Source organism: Barbatula barbatula (assembly GCF_947034865.1).
Source record: "Barbatula barbatula genome assembly, chromosome: 8".
NCBI classification, from domain to species: Eukaryota; Metazoa; Chordata; class Actinopteri; order Cypriniformes; family Nemacheilidae; genus Barbatula; species Barbatula barbatula.
In genome coordinates, this window is record NC_136771.1 from 15,104,594 (window position 1) to 15,125,074 (window position 20,481).

The 20,481-nt window shown below is 39.7% G+C and overlaps 1 protein-coding gene across 1 annotated transcript in view; it reads right to left on the bottom strand.

The window, feature by feature from the left end:
• The window catches only part of chst10 (carbohydrate sulfotransferase 10), a 91,614-nt gene extending 71,357 nt beyond the window's left edge, over positions 1-20,257 (bottom strand). The window contains exon 1 of the mRNA XM_079462363.1: positions 20,017-20,257. The gene's annotated coding sequence lies outside the window, so the exon portion shown is untranslated. The remainder of the gene's footprint in view (positions 1-20,016) is intronic.
• Positions 20,258-20,481: the final 224 nt, after the last annotated feature.

Here is a 20,481-nt window from a genome sequence, read left to right on the forward strand (position 1 = left end):
GGGGGAAAAATAGCTCATGGAGGGGGTACGAGGTATATGCATGTATGGACGGGAATATGGACAGTGTTTGTAAGGCGTACCAGTCTAGGCAAACCCATAGGGGTGAATGGTGTCCGTCATGGAATAAGGTAATAGCATATATCGGTGGTTGGGCCCCGAAAGAACCCAGCCTTTGGACCCGTACCTCGGCAAAATTTTATTTTAAAATGCAAGGAGATTACAGTGCAAGCCAAAATCCACTCACCCTTTCAATATCGACCAGAACGGGATCAGCCAATTATACAGGGGAGTTTTTCCTTATAATGGGGGTGCACATGCAAGGAACAGATAGAAAAGCAGTAATAAAATTTGTTGTGGACAGTTCACCTGAGGAGGAAAGAAATGGGACAGTAGCGGAGCCATTATCGGTAGGACAAAAGAATGGGGCAGTAGAAATAGATTACACCATGTTAAAACCAGAAGATATGATAGAAAGAGCCACAGGATATGGGGAAAATAATTTGTGACTGGAATGGATAATTACCACAGCCAGAGAACAGAGCTTAGATGATTGTGTAGAATGTGCTAATGCAAGACCCCATTTATATATTGAACCAGCCCCGTTGTACCAAAACAGTACACAACGGCTATGAGTGTATGTTGGCATTGACACGGATGGCCAGTCCAAAGAATTGTACCACACTAGCAGCAATATTCCCACCAATAACCAATCTTTCACGGGCAGGTCCATTTACACCAAAGAAAGCAAATTATACTTGCTATGATATTAAACGTCTATCACCAACCAGCAACCTGGGGGAGATAAACAAGGAGTGGTGTGATCAGATAATAGTAGATAATGGGACTAAAATAGGTACGTGGGCTAGGGCAGGTTTGTATTATTATTGTGGAGATCGAAGATTGTTAACTAGGATACCTGAGCAGGCAAAGGGAGTGTGTGCTTTGGTAAGACTGGGAGCCCCAATAACCCTGATAGGAGATAGAGCAGTCAGAACGGAAACCGTGAATTCAGCAACATTGACTAGAAGACGTAGGAGACACATCATTACAAAAAGAGCAATAGGTTCAAGTGTAGATTTATCATTAAATAGTCCTACGTATATCGATGCGATAGGAATTCCACGAGGTGTACCGGATGAATATAAACTAGCGAACCAAGTGGCAGCAGGTTTTGAGAATATACCAATAATAGCTGCTCTTTTTCCAGTCACCCCAAACAAGAATGTAGATAGGATTAATTATGTGCATTATAATGTGATGAGGTTAGCAAATATGACAAGGGATGCAGTAGATGGTTTAGCGGAACAGCTAGCACCAACTTCACTGATGGCTATACAGAACCGTTTGGCTCTGGACATGCTGTTGGCAGAGAAGGGAGGAGTATGTGTTATGTTTGGTGATCTTTGCTGTACTTATATTCCTAATAATACTGCCCCAGACGGATCAGTGACGAGGGCATTGGAAGGTTTGAAAACTTTGTCTATCGAAATGAAGGAACATTCAGGAGTAAATAATCATATTGGAGATTGGCTAGACAAGGCACTAGGCAAATGGAAATCAGTATTAATTTCGATTGTGGTATCAATAGCTGTATTTGTAGGTATTTTGGTCTCATGTGGATGCTGTTGTATTCCCTGTATCAGATCACTATGTAACAGATTGATATTAGCGGCAATAGAAAAGACAGACCTAACCCCTCCCAAATATACCATGCCTCTATTGTCTGCCGACCACTTCCTAGATGAGGACGATAACGATGATTGTGATGATTTGTGACCACTTTTATTGGTCAAGAGAGGGAATTAAGATCAATATATAGATAGATATAAAAATGGATGATTAATTTTGTTTAAATCAGATGTATTTTCCTACATGACATGATTGTGAACAAAAGCTTGAAGCTGAGAGTTCTACAGTTGCTAGATGTTGCCAGAGATCGGAATGTGGTCAGTAAGTGGGGGTGCATGTTCTGCTTATGTGTGTGTGTAACAAGAAGCATCTTCTTTTGGGGGAAGGAATGTGCACACTGAAGGATTTTATTGTGGTATTAAACGTGCCTTTACATTTAATATGCTTTATAATTTCATTATTGATTACTAACTGTGCATAATATGTTGAAAATATAACCAAGTGTGTGAGTTGTGTTAGCCAAGAACTAGGGGTTGATTTTGAGGGTATTTTTCCACAGGAAACGGTATGTGTGTGTGTAAAGATTAGATTACACAGGGAGCCCCATGGAAAGTGGTGTGTAGTGTTTCTATATAATACATTGCAGATGTTCGAGAGCAAAGCAGTTTAAGCCTGGTTGGCTGAAGACAGGACAAAGGAGAGAGAGCTGATTGGACCCTAGCTGAAGAAGAGACGCGACGTGAAATATTATAAAAGCTGTGAAACTGTTTTTTTGGGGGTCGGTTCTTTGTGTAAGACTTTACGTCTGAGAACTCACCCAGCGGCTGTATTGTTTGAGACTTCTGATCAATAAATTTCAACATTTTCTTAACTGGCCTCTCTCCAATTTTGAACACGCAGAACATTGTTTTAATGTTCATCAGACTTCACCATAAATCGATTTTACAAAACTAATTTTAAAAGTTTATATCAGATGTAAAAAGACACGACCCGCCCACCTACATCAACAGAAGAACAAGTCCGGGCAAATCCTTAACTCTCGTCTGTTCCTGGAGTTCATTCGAACAGGATTTTCCAACGAGACGGATATTTATACTTCATGTACATCTCATGTAAGTAACCTTTTGTATTGTTGAAAGTTATATTTTACCCTAATTAACGTGTTTGTAATTACTTCAAAAACATTGTCGTGGCTTCGACATAGTTTGGCAGTGGACTCTAGCTGCTGAGTGCTAGCTAGCTAGAGCCCGACCGATATATTTCGGCCGACCGATATTATCGGCCGATATGAGCTAAAGGCATTTAAATCGGCATCGGCGTTTATAACGGCCGATAAAACATGAGAAACAGAGTCTCATGCTTCACTCATGTTATGAGTGTTGCATAGTTTGCCCACCAGAGGGCGGTCTGCAACTCCCCAGTTTACAACAGCGCCAGAAATCCACTACAGAAGAAAGCTCTCAGCAAGCCAGTGGCAGCATTACACCCGGCATGGAGATACTGTTTTGACGGTGAGTCTGTCGTTCGTCATGTGAAATGATTGTAGATTTAGTTCATACACTGCATATAAAAACGGTGTGGTAGTTCTAGCTAACAGTCCTATCATTATCACTTCTAAATATTCTGTAACATCACTTACAGCCGCTAATGCATTGCTATATTAGATTAGCCACAAAGCTAACTAAAAAGTGAAAGTGAAAGTGACCTATTTGTCAGTTATGGAGAACCATACCTGAAATTTGCCCTCTGCATTTAACCCATCCAGAGAGTAGTGAACACACGCACAGCAAGTGGTGAACACACATACACCCGGAGCAGTAGGCAGCTATCACTGCAGCGCCCGGGGAGCAAGTAGGGGTAAGGTGCCTTGCTCAAGGGCACCTCAGTCGTTACCTGCCGGCCCTGAGGATCGAACTGGCAACCTTCTGGTCACGAGTCCGACTCTCTAACCATTAGGCCACGACTGCCCGACTGATAAAACCATGTTTATCAGTGGAAGAACGCGAACGTTAATAAGATGTCAAACTATAACGTTAGCGTTTAACTTATTCTAAATATATCTGCAGTGTTTCCCACATAATGACCGCGTATCTGTGGCAGGAGGCGCGTGTAGTAAATGACTAGAAGTTATGTACAACGTGCCTCGAAAAAACAACTGTTACGTTATTCTAACGCTAATCAAGTTAAAGTTTGCCTGTTCATTCATTCCTGCCAATATATAATAATTAATTCCTGCTCATGCACAGACAGTTGTGTAAGGTTACAACGTTAGGGGAACGTTAGGGTAACGTTATCTAAAGGTTACAACATTAGGGGAACGTTAGGGTAACGTTATCTAAAGGTTACAACGTTAGGGGAACGTTAGGGTAACGTTATCTAAAGGTTACAACGTTAGGGGAACGTTAGGGGAACGTTATCTAAAGGTTACAACGTTAGGGGAACGTTAGGGTAACGTTATCTAAAGGTTACAACGTTAGGGGAACGTTAAGGTAACGTTATCTAAAGGTTACAACGTTAGGGGAAAGCAGCTTCACAGACATAACAGGAAAATGTTGTAATAATATTGTTAAATATAAATAGGTAATAGGTAATACCTATTGCTTGACAAATAAAAACAAAAAATATTTCTCTATATTTCTCATTTTTGCCCATTATTATCATTATATGTAATGATGACATAAGTAATGATACATGGTGATATTATTAATACACACGCTTATTCTTTCTCTGTCTCTCTTTCTGCCCTACAGATGGCTGAAAAAACAGGACGATGTAGCAGCAAAGTGTGGGACTACTTCTCCACAGATACCTCAAATGAAGTGTCCTGCAATATATGTGCAGCTAATGTAAGCCAGGGGTCTATCAAAGCGAATCAGAAAAACACTTCCAATTTGTGGACTCATCTGAAAACCAAACACAGTGAGCTATATAAAGAGGCACAGCAGCAGAGTGAGGTACAAAAAACTCTTTCTGTTAGAAAACAGCAGCCTACACTGCCACAAGCATTTGATAAGGTACTCAAATGGGGTCCATCAGATCCAAGGGCAAAAAACCTGGACAAAAAAGTAATGGAGATGATAGCGACAGACATCCAAGCTTTTTTCTGTGGTGGAAGGTGTGGGGTTTAGAAGGCTGTTGGCTGCTGCAGAGCCTAGCTACAATCTGAAGACAGAAAAGTTTTATCGCACAGATAAATTGCATCATGTGCATGCAAAAGTGGTGATCAAGATAAAGGAGTTTTTGGCTTTTGAAAACGCAAAGCATATTGCATTTACAACAGATTGTAGGTCAGGGTCCACTGAGTCGCTAATGAGCTTGACTGCTCACTTCATCGATGAAGAATGGAACAGGGTGCAAGTTGTCCTAAATGTGAAAGCCATGAGTGGATCTCACACTGGTGAGTACATTGGACAGTTGTTTTTAGACATGCTTACCGAGTGGGATATAGACAGTGAACGTGTGCTGCTGGTGCTCAGGGACAGTGGAGCCAATGTTGTTAAGGGGATGAGGTTGGTGGAGATGCCTGACCTCAGCTGCAGTGCTCACACCCTCCAGCTTGTTGTGAATGATGGTCTCCAGGCACAGAGAGCTGTAGGTGACATCCTGGCCAAACTGACGAGGTGTGCAACCCATTTTGGTCATTAAGTCCCTGCCAAGCAGAGGCTTGAAAAAATTCAGAAGGATGTTGGTCTACCTGAACACCGCATTCTCCAGGCATGCCCAACCAGATGGAATTCCACATTGCATATGCTCCAAAGGATGCAGGAGCAAAAGAGAGCAGTGACAGTCTACTCTGGGGACTTTGGACATTTTACATGTCCAAGTGTGGAGGAGTGGGACCTGGTGGAAAAGCTGATCAACACACTGGAACCAATTGAGGAAATTACTCTAGAAGTGAGTAAGTCTGATGCATCTACATCATGCATCATCCCCACCATTGAGGTTTTGAAAAGATTTCTGGAGACTCAGGGTCCTGAAACTAGAGGAATTCAGACTTTGAGGAAGGTCATGCTCGACAGCTTAACCAGAAGGTTTTCCAAGATTGCAGAGTCCAAAGAAACAGTGCTGGCCTGTGTGCTGGATCCTCGTTACAAACAGCGTCCCCTCTCTGACAGCACAACCAAGAAGGCCAAAACCTGGCTTGAAAAAGAGGCAGACAAACAACATCATAAGGATGCCGAGGGATATTCAAAGAAACCTAGGATGGAGAAGTCCCTAGACCAGAAGCAGAGTGTGCTTGACCATCTCTACGAGGACATGTTGCAGAGCCAGCAAACAGTGACAGGGGTGTCTGAGAGTCTGAACGAGGAGCTGGATCGGTATCTTCAAGAGCCCGTTCTTGATCGCAAAACAGGTTTCAGTATTTATTTTTCAGTGATATCAAATTAAGTTATTGTGAGATTCTAGAATCTTGGTCATTGATGGTTCCCATGAATGCCATGGTTCCCATACATTTACTCGCTGTAAGTAACCTAGGAGGATAATATATGTTTCCTCAGATGATATATGCTTCCTTAAAAGGATGTATCTCATGGTGTGTTATAAGTGGCACCGACGTATAACCAAGCACTAATAAATTGTCCTAGACAGGAATAACTAACAATGTGTGATATATGTGCTGTGCAACAATGTGAGGGATTTGAGCCCAAATCTCACTTCCTCTTTTGCATATATATAAACTGAACCCATTTGTAATAAACTTTGACTTTGAGTGAACTGTACTTCGGTGTCTGCTTCATTCTTGGTCCCCGGGCTCGGTTCTTCTGATTGTTCCATCGACTAGACTCATCAACTCGTAAAAGCTATTATCTAGACAAAGTAATAATCTTACAATTTGGGGGCTCGTGCCGTGAAAGGGGGAAAACCTCTTCGAACCAAGTGACCAAAGCTGAGCTGAGGCAACAGGCGCACCGACGATCGGGCACAGACCTACAATTAAAAGGGTAAGTGTTTTAAAATATTTCTTTGACAAATATTTGATTGACAAATGTTGGTTGAAGTAAATATGATGCTTACCCTGTAGGATTTTTGTGTTTGATATTTCGTAGAGAGACGAAATAGGTTCTAATACTTATGTTAGTGGAATGGTTTAAATTCCATTGTTGTTCCGTGGCGTCGGACAACAGTAGTTGTTGGACAGCTATTAACGCACAAGTAAAAATACGGTTCTGATCAAACTGTTGATATTGATCGCGGTGCAGCTTGGCAGTCAAAAACAGAGCTTTTGGCATTCAGAAACAGATTTGTTGGTTCAGAAAAAATTGTTCAGAGAAACAAAACTTAATATTTGAATCATTGAACAGAAACAAAATTGTTAAACTGGTATCGCATGTTGATATATTGTGACTGGAAAAGAAGGTGCAAAGAGGGGCGACCGTGATTCTCGGGAAGTCGCGTGAGAGCTCACAACGTAAGCACCCAGAAAAAGAAGGTGAACCGATTCACCCACGGTCACAATACGATACATGCAATATAGTTGAAACAGTTGGTCGATTGAACATTCAAGGGTTCCTAAAACACTAATCCACTCTAACAAGGGGAAACTTATTAAAGTTTCCATTGCTGCTATTTTATTTTGATTTCTGCATTATTAGCTTTACTGCAATTTTTTGAAGTGAAAGATGGGAAATTCGGTTTCGAGACCATTGCCTGGCGAAATGCCAAACGCATTTATGTATAGAAATGATCAAGGTTTTTATGTCGAACCATATGTCAGTAATCTCGCAGGGTGGTCAGAGAAAATGACACCGCAAATTGATACGCCGTATCCCAAGGGACAAAAAGTATGGTGAAAGAAGGATGGGGTGACCCAAAATGGGATTATACATACATGCTTAAAGCTTACGCTGTATGGAAGGATTTTAAAAAGGTGTGGGACGAAGGTCCTGAGAAAAAACAAATGCTTGCTTATGTTGCAAAGCAAGGTTTAGTTGAAAAGCCGCCATCATACTCCGCTTTTTGCCAGCCCGAAACATTGCCGTCAGCCCCTGTGTCGCAGACAGCTTGTCTGAAAAACAGTTCCGACACCATTCGATCTCAGAATTCAATGGTTTGGATTCGGGCCGGTAATAACGTAAATATAAGACCGCTAAAAATGTCTGATATGGAATCAATTTGTAAGAGCTTACCGTCCCCACAAGAAGTGGGAAAATATGTGACTGTTTTAAAAACGCACACAAAATATGCAAATTTTTCAGGGAGTGATTTCAGGGCAGTTTTACTGAGAACACTCGAAGGGGATATAACTGAACAAATGATAGTTCAGAAATGCCCCACGTTATCACCCGACAATGATAAAAAAACCCACATGAATTCTTCTGGGAAAAAGCTGTTAATGTTGACACATTTTTCACAGAATTAAGAGTTTTTCTCGATGAACGTCTCGGAAGCAGACAAGATTTATCGTTTGCTGCCAGTACTAAGCAAAAACCGAAAGAATCTGTGTCTGAATTTTTTGTGCGCTTTCAGAGGGCGTGGACCGATGATTCTAAATTGCCATTGACAAATGAATTAAAGCCTCTGTTTATTAACACAATGTTGAATAACATGAATGCAAAGCAAGCGCAATTGATCAGAATCACCACATCGAATTTGCACGAAATGACCGTAGAAGCTCTAGGAAAACGGATAAGGGAGTTAGATGCATCAGGTGGTTTCACTGTAAAAGTAGAAAATGCTATGTTTACAGGGCACCAGAAAAAGGGGAAGTATAACCGCAATCAAACTTCTAACCCCGAGCTCAAACCATCAAGGACTCACCAAAAGGGGAAGTCAGATATGACATGTTTCCATTGTGGTAGGAAGGGCCATTTTAAACGAGACTGCTGGCAGTTGCAAAGGCAGAATGAACCTAACAGGCATCCATCGCTCCATTACCAACATGTGAGCAGGCAAGTGGCTCACACACGCCTGTTTCCTGTGGCAGTATGCCTGCACGGGTGGATTCCATGATTAACCCTTTGTTATGGTCTCAGTTCAAGGATGACACTGGTTTCATTGACATGGAACCATATAAAGCAAAGCTTAAAACAACTAAGCCTATTTACATTAAACAATACCCTTTGTCAAAAGATAAAGAGGAAGGTATTAAGCCTTGGATTGAAAATTTTGTCCAGCAGGGTGTCCCCCACCAACACATTCACCATACAACACACCAATTAACCCTGTAGTGAAAGCCGATGGAAAAACTTGGCGATTAACGCAAGACTTGAGGGCTATCAATCAGTTAATTATACCACTGGCACCAATTGTGCCTGATGTTCCGACTGTTATGAATTCGGTACCTTACTCACACAAGTATTTCACTGTCATTGAATTGTGTGCAGCTTTTTTCTCTGTGCCGGTACAGCTGGAGACTCAGCCATTGTTAGCTTTTACATATAGAGGGCAACAATATTCCTGGACACGCCTTGTACAGGGATACGCAGACTCGCCCGCTGTCTTTTCGGCAGCAGTGCACAAAACTTTGGCAAGGATGATTGATTTGCCGTCAACGGTATGTGTGCTTCAGTTTGCAGATGATATCCTGGTGTCGGGAGAGACGGAGGAGGACTGTGAAAAAGCATCTGTGATTGTTTGCAATGTGCTTGCGGACGCAGGTTTCAAGGCCTCGAAAGAAAAACTGCAATGGGTCCAGACTAAGGTGAATTACTTAGGTCATGTACTGATGCAGGGCCTCAGAGCAATATCCACAGACAGGATCCAGTTGATAAGAAGCATTAAGTCCCCACGAACAGTACAGCAGCTCCAAAGTTTTCTGGGACTAGTGAACTATTGTAGATCGTGGATACCTGACTGTGCGATCCACGATAGGCACCTGAGAGGTCTGATTGATCACAAAACTCCGCCAAACACACGTCTGGACTGGACTGCTGAGGCAGATGAACATTTTGATGCATTGAAAGCAGCCATCATTAAAGCACCAGCACTGGGTTTACCAGACTATACCAAGCCTTTTCACTTGCATGCTAGGGAGACGGAGGGTGTAGCTGTAGGTGTCCTGGTGCAACTGCATGGTTCCGCATATAGACCAGTAGCATATCTGTCTAAGAAATTAGATAACATAGTCACAGGTATGCCAGCATGTCTTCGTGCTGTGGCTGCAGCTGCTCTGATTGTGCAGATGGCGGAGAAAACTGTTTTATCACACCCAATGACATTGTACGCGTCACATCAGGTCGGCGCTATTTTACACAACATGCAGACACAACACATGACAGCGCAATGGCGCTCAGGGTATGAGGTTATTCTGCTGGCTACAAGAAATCTTATTATACAAACGACAGAAAGCATTAACCCTGCTTTGCTGGGACTTTTAGGTGTTATGGAGATAACCGATTTGACTATTGATCATGATTGCATCTTTGAACTGACAACCTCTTGTTCTTCCAGGGTCGATCTGTTGGATACGCCCCTGGATGGGGGGGAACACATCTTTGTTGATGGGTCTTGTTCAAAGCCCTATGATGGTGTCTACCTTTGTGGCTATGCTGTGGTTTCAGACTCAGGCGAAGTAATTGAAGCTTTTGCTCTAGACTACAATTCGGGGAGGATGAACAAACGTTAGGGAACCGCAGGGCTGATGAAGCTGCAAAGACAGCAGCCAGAAGTCAGATTAAATCAACGTTTCACCAAAAAGACGAAACACAGATAGCAATGACCGTGCACATAACGAATATACCAGATATCGACATCAAAATTGTACAAAGTCAACCGACCCAGGCAGATTTGGAGCATTGGAGCAAAAGTGGTTGTGCTCCGGACGAAAGGGGGATCATAAGAGATGAAAAGGGTAGAATTGCAATACCAAAGTTAGGATTAATTATTCTAATAAGGCACTACCATGGTTTGTCTCATACAAGCTGTGCAAAAGTTGTTCAGGCAATTAATCAATTGTATTGCATTGCTGATGTGCATAAAACGGCAAAACTCGTTTTGGACGCATGTCTAACATGTGCGCAGGTAAATCCGCACAAAGCAATTAAGCATGATGCGTTGCCACACCCAGAATCACCGTTCCAACATGTACAGATCGATTTTACTCATATGCCGCCGGTAGGAAATCTAAAATATCTTTTGGTCATCATTGACCGATTCTCAAAGTGGCCAGAAGCATTTCCGTGCGCGAAAGAGGATGCTAAAACGGTAGTTAAGATCTTAACGAAGGAGATAATACCGCGTTATGGAATAATTTCGACTATCGAAAGCGATAACGGGACGCCATTTACGTCAAAGGTGACACAGCTCCTAGCAAAAGCTTTGTCTATTGATTGGCACTTCAACATTCCGTATCATCCGCAGAGCTCAGCAGTCGTAGAACGATGCAATCGCACGCTAAAGACTCGTCTAACGAAAGCCGCACTCGAAACGGGGAGAAAATGGGTAGATTTGTAGATGGCCCATGGAGTCAACAGTGCCAACCCCCTAATACCCCTGAGGTACACTAAGGGCCAAATTGATCTATTCTCATATCATATGGATATATTCGAAAATGACTCTTTCAGCGAGTGCACTGTTGATGATGCTCTTGTTGAATTTGGCCCAGTAATTATTGGGATAGTGATAAACGCATTGGACGAAGCTCAAACTCATTTACGGATAATACTGAGATATGAACAGGCAGGGCAAAGAGTCTTATACTCATTTGAGGAGATTGAAGGAGAAATAAGAGTAAAAACGAAGACCCAAGATTTGATTTATATTTGAACCGAACCCAGATTATTTACACAATTCCTGAAATCAAATATAACTTGAGGAATGTGGGGGATGAATAGAATAACTGGTATTATAGCACTTGTAGGGATAACAGCAATAAGCATACGTTTATATTGGGAGACGCAATGTAACAAAAAAGGAAATGAAACTGTGATAAAAAGAGAACTAACTAGAAGTTACCCAAATGAGTGGGGGCCATCAAGATAGGAGGAGCTCTCTAACAGGTTCCAAGGCAGAGATGTTGTGCTTCCTGTACTACAACCTGCCACTTCTCAACTGGCAGTACTAAGGAGCACCCTGTTCAAGACATTTTTCAAAACACTGTTCAAATATTAAAGTTCAGAGGTAGACAGAGTAAAAGTCTAAAAGTATAATTTTTAAAAAGTAGTGAAGTAGGAAAACCTCTTGCCTGTGTACTGTATATATTGAGAACATTCTACATTGTTTTAATTATATTTTGGTATTATTTATTAATTTTATATTTTATATTTATTTATTGTATATGGAGCTATACATTTAACTTATTTTAATTTTATTATGGTTTTGTGGAATATTGAATTTGTTTGGTATAGCTCTTTTACTTTAACTTTAACTTATAATTTATTTACAGTACACACTGTTAAAACCAGCTTCAACTGGAAGTAAATAAAAGTGTTAAATGTTTAAAACCAGACTGTTTTGTGATCATTTTAAATCCGTTCTTTTAAATCCTGGAGTTCCTTCTGCTCTCACCTCTCAAGATACCACCCAGAAGCTAAATCCCTTAACAAGTCTTTCATTTACCTGCCCTTTGTGTTAGAACCCTGGATTTCAAAATGAAAAGGATTTTTTTTAACACATAGGTCATCATCTCAAGAATAATGAGACTGTTAAGTGTGTCTTCATAGGATGTGATCACCAAACAAATGTGTATAGGATGTTTGCAACACACAAACACAGGAACCATACTCCACATACATCACAAGATTTCAAACCAGGGATTATCTGTGGGTTAGCAGAGGAAGCATTTGATTTTTTAGCCTCTGAAGAGGATAAGGTCCACAATGATGCTAATCATGAAGGCAGTAGCACTAATGCACACTATGAAGAGGAAGATGGAAGCAATATAGTTGTAGAGTATATAGCATCCCTCTTGTTGAAATTAGAGAGTGTTCATAATGTTTCAGTTCGGTGCATTGATGAATTGGTTGATGATCTTCACTTCATAGCAAATTCTGCACGCATATATTCAGTTAAACGTATCATTGTTTCACATTTTATGAAAAATAACCAAACCATTGATGACACTGTTGTGACATCTTTGGTGGAAGAATTGTGCAATTCCAATCCCCTAAATGCAGCACTTAGTAGTGCTGGTCCTCTATCCTCATCGTTCAAGAGATGAAGTATTATGAAGAAAAATTTGAAGTTGTTGAGCCAGTTGAGTATATCCTTGAACCAACTGAGAAGAGAAGTTTCCAGTATATCCCAATTCTTAAATCTTTGACTCAGATTTGGGGTAAAGAAGATCTTAGAGAAAAAGTTGAGTAAAGAAAAGGACAAGTCATCTACTAAATATGAATCATATCAAGACGGTACAATCTATAAAGAAAATCATTTTTATTCTGAAGAACTAAGAATTACACTTGTACTGTACATTGATGACTTTGAAATTTGCAATCCACTGGGAACTTCAAGAAAGAAGCATAAGATTACAGCTGTATACTGGGTGTTTGGGAACATTCCACACTCATCTCGGTCAACTCTGAGCTCTGTGTACTTGGCCCTTTTATGTAAAGCAGTGACATCAAAAGATTTGGCTACGAGGAAGTGCTTGCCCCTTTGTTAAAAGACATTGCTATCTTGGAGCGTGATGGCATCTACATTTCCTTAGTTGGACAAAATGTAAAAGGAAGTGTGTTTTGCGTTACTGCAGACAATCTTGGAGCACACTCAATTTGTGGATTAGTGGAAACATTTTCTGGACCATTCATTTGCAGATTTTGCCTTGGACAGCAATCAGAATTTCAAATAAAGGAGGTGAGGTCTGGTGCATTTTCTGCTTGCACCCAAGAAGCACATGCAGCTCATGTATTGACTGTCAAAGAAAACCCTGCCTTGACACATTGTTTTGGTGTTAAAAAGGCTTGCCCATTGACTGAAAATCTGAGCTACTTCCACTGTGTCACTGGCTATCCACCTGACCTATTACATGACATTTTTGAAGGGATTGTTCCCTTGGAACTGGGTCTGTGCTTCAGTGTTTTCCTTTCTAAGAAATATTTCACATTTAGTGAACTTAACAATGCTATTTCACAGTTTCCATATAAGTGGGCTGACAAAACTAACTCTCCTCAGCCAGTGCCTGCTACCTTCTCCTCAAGAAAAAAGATTGGAGGAAACGCGCATGAAAATTGGGCCCTCATGCAACTTTTGCCATTCATTATTGGGCACAAAATACCTCCGAATGATCCAGCCTGGCTTCTGCTGATGTCTTTAAAAGACATTATTGAGCTTGTTGTGGGTCCAGTCCATAATGAGGAAAGCATTGCATATCTTGACTCAAATATTTCTGAACACCGACACCGATTCCAGGAAGTGTTTCCTAATGAACTTTTAATCCTGAAGCACCACTTTTTAGAGCACTATCCTGCATTGATAAAAGCTTTTGGACCAGTGATAGCTTTCTGGACGATGCAGTTCGAAGCAAAGCACAGCCAGTTTAAACGGATTGAAAGGCATACTGGCAACTTCGAGAACATTCTCATGTCCCTGGCTACAAAGCACCAGCTTATGATAAGCCACAACCTGCATTCCACGACACTTTTATGTGTCAAATGATGAGCAAAAATCTTCTAAAAATGTCAAGAAACCAAAGAGGGCAGAGGGGAATTATTTACCCTCACACCCACATGGTAAAACAGATGACACCCTAGAGAATCTGAGACTTGACCTAATTGCTGCCCATCAGACAAAGGACTCCGTTAGGAGCACAAATGATATGATGGCCAGAACATACAGCTGGAGAAGACAGGAAGTGGTTGAAGACAGGAAGTCTCCTTGTGTGGCTGACTTTAAGGAAAGATGGCCTGCCCTCTTCGAACCATTCCAGGTAAGTTACTTACTCTGTTTTTCCTGACACTACTCACTTCTGAGAACTTTTTGGAAATTGTGACTTGGACATGAGATAGTAGACTCTACTGCTTTGCATAAAGTTAAAATGTTGCTAATCTTTAAACCCCCTTAAATAACAGTCAAACATTTGCTGTCTTACAGGTAAACGAGGAGTTCCGAAGATGTACTGCGGTTCCCCTGGAAGCAATGTTTATGTCACAGCTGGACAAGCACACCCTAAAGCTCCTAGAGCTCTTTAGTGCCAAGGGAGGAGCAACTGGTCAACGCATCAATAACTTATTGATGGAACTGATACAGGTGGGGCAAAGGTAGGTACAGAGTTAAAAGGTACAATATTAATCAATTGGAGTAGTTTGTTTTTCAGTTATCTTGCTTATCTGGGTAGTTTTTTTTGTTAATTCTTTTCCTTAATAGTCTCAAATGTTATTACTATTAATATAATGGATAAAAAAGAAATACGAATACAGACCTACAGTAATGATTGCATTACAGGGTTTGAGTGAATTTACCAACCAAAATAAAGTATTCATTGTTGTTCTAACTAGGACCCAAGTGTCACTGCAGTGAAGAAGAGAGATGTCACTCTGAGATGCCTCTTTGAGTAAATGGGAGAGAGTGGACAGGAGCTCATCTCTGATTACTGTGTAAGTATTGTCTCAAAGCAGGTTTGGGTCAGTCTAGTGAACAGGTTTAAATTGTGCTGACTGTTAATGTGAACTGACTGAACCAGCATTTGGCAGGTAGAGGTGGGGTATTTGCTTTTCATCAACAAATGACATTGTTAGTCTTGAATACTTTATCTTTTATCTCAAAGGGGGCTGCAGAGACCACTGTTCATGAGGACCTGTGAATGAAGAATATAAGCATATATGGCTGTCGTGAGCCAGATGCAGTAGGCAGTAGGAATCATCATTGAGGGAATACCAGTAGGTATCCATCCAAGGTTTCCAAAACATTTGAGGTTTTTCAAAGACTTTTCGTGGGACTTGACACATTGCGCCCAAGTACCTGCCTAGGTACTCAGACATGAATGTCACTCTGCACTTGTGAACAGCTGTTTTCTTTGTCTGTTCCACCTCATTATTGGACATAACGTTGAATGTTGTAATGATATGTCCTTGTCATGTTCTCTATACTATGTTACGGGTCATAATTTGTGGTGTGAAAAAAAAAAGTTTATATTTTATACACACAAAATAGCCCTGCTGTTTTCAAGATGTTTTCAAAAACACACTGTGAAGGTTGAGGACAAATGCTCATGCTTGTGACCTTTAATGTTAGTGTTAAATGTTTAAATATTATGTACACACTGTACTGTGAAGGTGTTTTACTAACCTGCACTTTATAGGCTGAGGTCATACTTTCTTTAATGTATGAATACAGATGTTATTGATTGTTTATACTGTCCAGCTCATTGCTACCAGGGCTCTAGAGTGCGACTAATTTGGTCGCACATGCGACCTAAATTCTCAATGGTGCGACTTAAAAAAATCTGAGGTCGCACCGGTGCGACCAGCCGTTCGACGGAGAAAAAAAGTCTCCGCGACTCAAGTCTCCCTGTCACACATAAGTCCCATTACGTGGTCTAAACCAATTGGAGATAGTGTAGGGCGGACCCCCCTCTGATTGGCCGTGGTCCAGATGGTCCTGTACGTGCGTTTACATTTGAAATCGCGAGTGGTGCAATCAGACAGAGATAGAGGTGAGTAGAAAAGATGAAAAGAACGATTGAAAACCTTTTCGATAAAACTCCGTGCAATAATCTTAAACATTGCTCTGACACGGAGCCATCAACCTCCCAGGTTATGTCAAGCATTGGTCCGAAGACGGTGTCAGTACACGATCCGTTCCACCTGCACGATCCGTTCGCGCATGCGCACCACGACGTTGTAGAAACCGCTCATGCGCAAATGATGATTTAGTTGTGCGATGATTTACGACACTGCACGATCTGTTCCACGCTTGCGCAGCTTTGTTTTACTTTGTTTATATTTTACTGTTAAATTAAATACAATACTCAATTTACTTCGCTGCTGTCCACCAGTTTGAAATACTGTAATGTTTAACCCCCTAACCTTGTAGTTCTTTCTTCATGTAAATTAATATAGTCTAGTTAGACATATGTGTTATGTTCCTTATTGGCTTCTGTAAACGCCATTGAAGGGATTATTTTACTAGTTTAGATTAAATGGATAGATATATTAGCCTATATAGACCCATACTAATAAATTACTACATTTAAAGTTAACTAGTATTATCAGAATTTAATAAAAAACGACAAAAACCGTCTTTGACAATACTACTGAACTCAGATCGAAACACTGTAAGGTAAATAGACATGCCATACAGCAATGAATCGCAAAATGGAGTTTGGAGGAAACTGAAGATTTGCAGTCGATAAAAATACTTTATTCCACATGTAACCAAAATCATCCATGTTCATGTTACAACTCTATTATTTTGGATTGACAACCACATAAACACATTGTAATGGTAACGTAAGCAACATTTAAAAACATAAAAACAGACTCGCCGTGAACGGTTCAACTATGTAACGTTAGCCTACAAAACAAAAAATATGCTGCCAGTTGTGCCACCTGGCCGTCAAATGTTTCATCGCCTGCGTCACGGTACCAATAGTGTAGGAAAACAATGACGTTTTCTAATACGTAATTACGCGCATGCTCAGAACGGATCGTGCAGGTGGAACGGATCGTGTACTGACACCGTACATGGCATTCCTAATCGACGGAGACACAGATTTTGTAAATGTATCTAAACCAACTGAAATGTATTTCAGTTCAGTGAAGCATACTTTCTCAGTAAGTTACCTTTCTTTGGTAAAAAACTAAATTTTTACCAGATTGTTAGTTAATCATTAACAAGTCAATATCGCCTAAATGGGATCCTGTCGAAAATTTGGGTGCACCCAAATTTTATGCTGGTGCACCTAAGAAAAAAAATTAGGCGCACCAGTGCAACCAGTGCAAAAAGTTAGTCTAGAGCCCTGGCTACTGTTTGGATATAGCTTTGAGAATTGTTACAAAGTGCCTGTTAACTTGATATTAAAATGTTTTAAAATTATACCGTAAAAAACTATACTGTGAGGGTATTCAACTAAACTGCACTTTATACACTGAGGTCATGCTTTCTTTAATGAATGAATACAGATGTTATTGAGTGTTAACACTGTCCAGCTCATTTTGAATATGGTTCGTGAATTGTTACAAAAGTGCATGTTAACTTGATATAAAAATGTTTTGTATATTATGTGTACACAGTAAAAAACTATACTGTGAGGGTATTCAACTAAACTGCACTTTATACACTGAGGTCAGGCTTTCTTTAATGAATGAATACAGATGTTATTGAGTGTTAACACTGTCCAGCTCATTTTGAATATGACTTGTGAATTGTTACAAAAGAAAATCCTTTTCAATATTAACATGTTTATACTGTCCAACTCATTGCTACTGTTTGCATAGGGCAATGATTTAATAAATGTTGGAAATTGACATTATAGCAACTCATTATTTGAAGCTGTTTACACTTCCAAAACAAAGAAAGGGCAATTTGGTAAAAATTAATAAATCAGAGGACATTAACTAAAATGTTACCTATTTTAATTAAGTTGAATGTGTATAATATGCTGCTATTTTTTTTACATTGATTGTACTCAATTTATTGGCTTTTTCTGAAAATGCTACTTAATAATATGCATTTTAATGTATGCAAATAAATTAAGTTGTACTACTCAAAATATCAGTTAGTTCACTAAACTTGCAAAAAGTAGTTGGAAAATGTTGTCTTAATTTTATTGAGTTAGATCCATGTAACAGTTTTAACAGGGTATTCTACATGAAAGTTGGATTTGTCAAGCCCTAAGCTGTTCCCAATAACCAAGCACAGGCTGCTAAGTTAATATGCTGAACATGTTGCTAATACAGTTGTCAATTCATGATAAGTTGTCTTCTCTTAATTGTAATACGTAATGTACATATCGTTTAATAAATAATGCTACATGATAAATACAAGGCTTCAAATAGACCCTGTAATTGGTGATCGGTATCGCGTGATACAGCTTCCAGTAATCGGGGATCGGCCCCCGAAAATCCTGATCGGAGCACCCCTACATTTGATGTTTTGTTTCTTTAAATCATTTTGCAATGTAGCCGATAATAATCCAACAGTTTTCATTTATTCATATTTTTATTTTATAGGCCTAAAGTTGAAAGACACTTTTTTATTAACTGTTCTGTTGTAGGGGTACAAAGTAACTTGCATTACATTATTTTAGCAGTCAGTTATAGGCCTATTATAGACTATTAATGAAGGGAGAGAGCTTAATTTTTTGTTGTAATTGACTTTGTTTTGCTCAATTTTATTTTAAGTTATATTGTATTTTAGTGAAAAGCAGGACAAATTATAAAAAGCACATTTTGACCATTTAGTTTATGCAATAGTGAAAAATACGGCTAAATTGATAGAAGAAATGCAAAAAAACATGTTTGGTATTTGGACAGGTGTTTTATTTTTATTTGGCCAAGAATGTTTTATATCGGCCAAGAATGTTCATTTCGGATCATTCCTAAACATGTTGTCATAAATCAAGAAATTTCTCTGCAGTAGGCTTTTTCATAATGTCAGGTTTTTTAAATTACAGAAGTATTGGTTACTTTTAAATTCTTTGTCTGACCATAGAATATTTGAATAGTAAATTAATAATTTTGTTAATGTACCCATTAAGCACAGACAGATTTGCTGCATTGAATTATGTGCATTTTAAATGAAATGCTTTTGTCATTCAAAATAGTTTTATTTTATTGAGAGATAAAGAAACACTTACATATAGTCTTATTAGCAGACGCTTTGGTGATACATCGCAAATAAAGTTATATGTATATAGCATTTGTCTTTGATTATTGATCTAGCAATTTACTATATGTATCGATTTTTATTAAAGCTTCTGCATATTCTAATGCATACAAATGTATGTTACTTGTGAACTTCACTTCACCTGACCCAATAATTTTAAAATTGTGATTTGTATGCTTAAAAAAAATCATAAAGCCACACTTAATAATATTACTCATACAACTAAATCCTGCATGTGGTAAATACTGCAGAATTATGACAGAAGTAGTATCCAGTACTGCTGAAATATAACAGGAATATTGCACAATGCCACACAAATCCTGTGGTAAACACTGCAGAAATATGACAGTAATATCACAGTACCACAAACATATAACATAACGTTATTAAACAACAGAAACCCCTTTGGTAATTGTTGCAGAAATGTGACAGTAGTGCCACAACGTGATGCTAGCACAAGAATATTAGGCTACGGGAATACTACATACCGTACAAAAAAATCCTATGGTAAAGCTCTTCCAAAGAAAACAACAAAACAATACCATACAATTACCACACAATCTTTCTGCGGTATTTTTTATGTTTTATCACAAGGAATGCCACAGGGTATTTTTATAAGGAATGTCTGGCCCACAAATCATTAAGAGTCCCTTTCTTCCCATCAAACATTGAATTCGGCCCAACCTTTTTAACGCAGATCAGAGCAATTCTTCTGTGTTCCGTTATCTCATCTAATCGAAGTGCCGGGTGTCATTTAGGTGGTTCATTTCTGTGGACATTGTTTATTTCCAGCAGTGATGTGATGTTCCTCAACAAAGTATCTAAGAACGGTCATACGGTAAAAGAAAATAAAAGTAAAGGAAAATAGCATCTATCAGCGCAACCCTGTAACCCCGGAGCCTGATTCGTTTTTCCAAAACCACGTGATCTTTGACGTCCGAGAGAAGCTTTCTTTACGCAACAACCGCGTGACTGCTTCCTCCGCTATGGAAGGCCAAAAGGGACAAAACGTGTGAAACTAACGAGAAAAGAACGCTTTGTCAAATATTTCTGTACACGTAATGTGTACAGAAGAAATAACGCGCGTACACATATAACGCATGACGTTCCAGTTACGTAATGATTTGGTACTTTTTGCAAATTTCATGA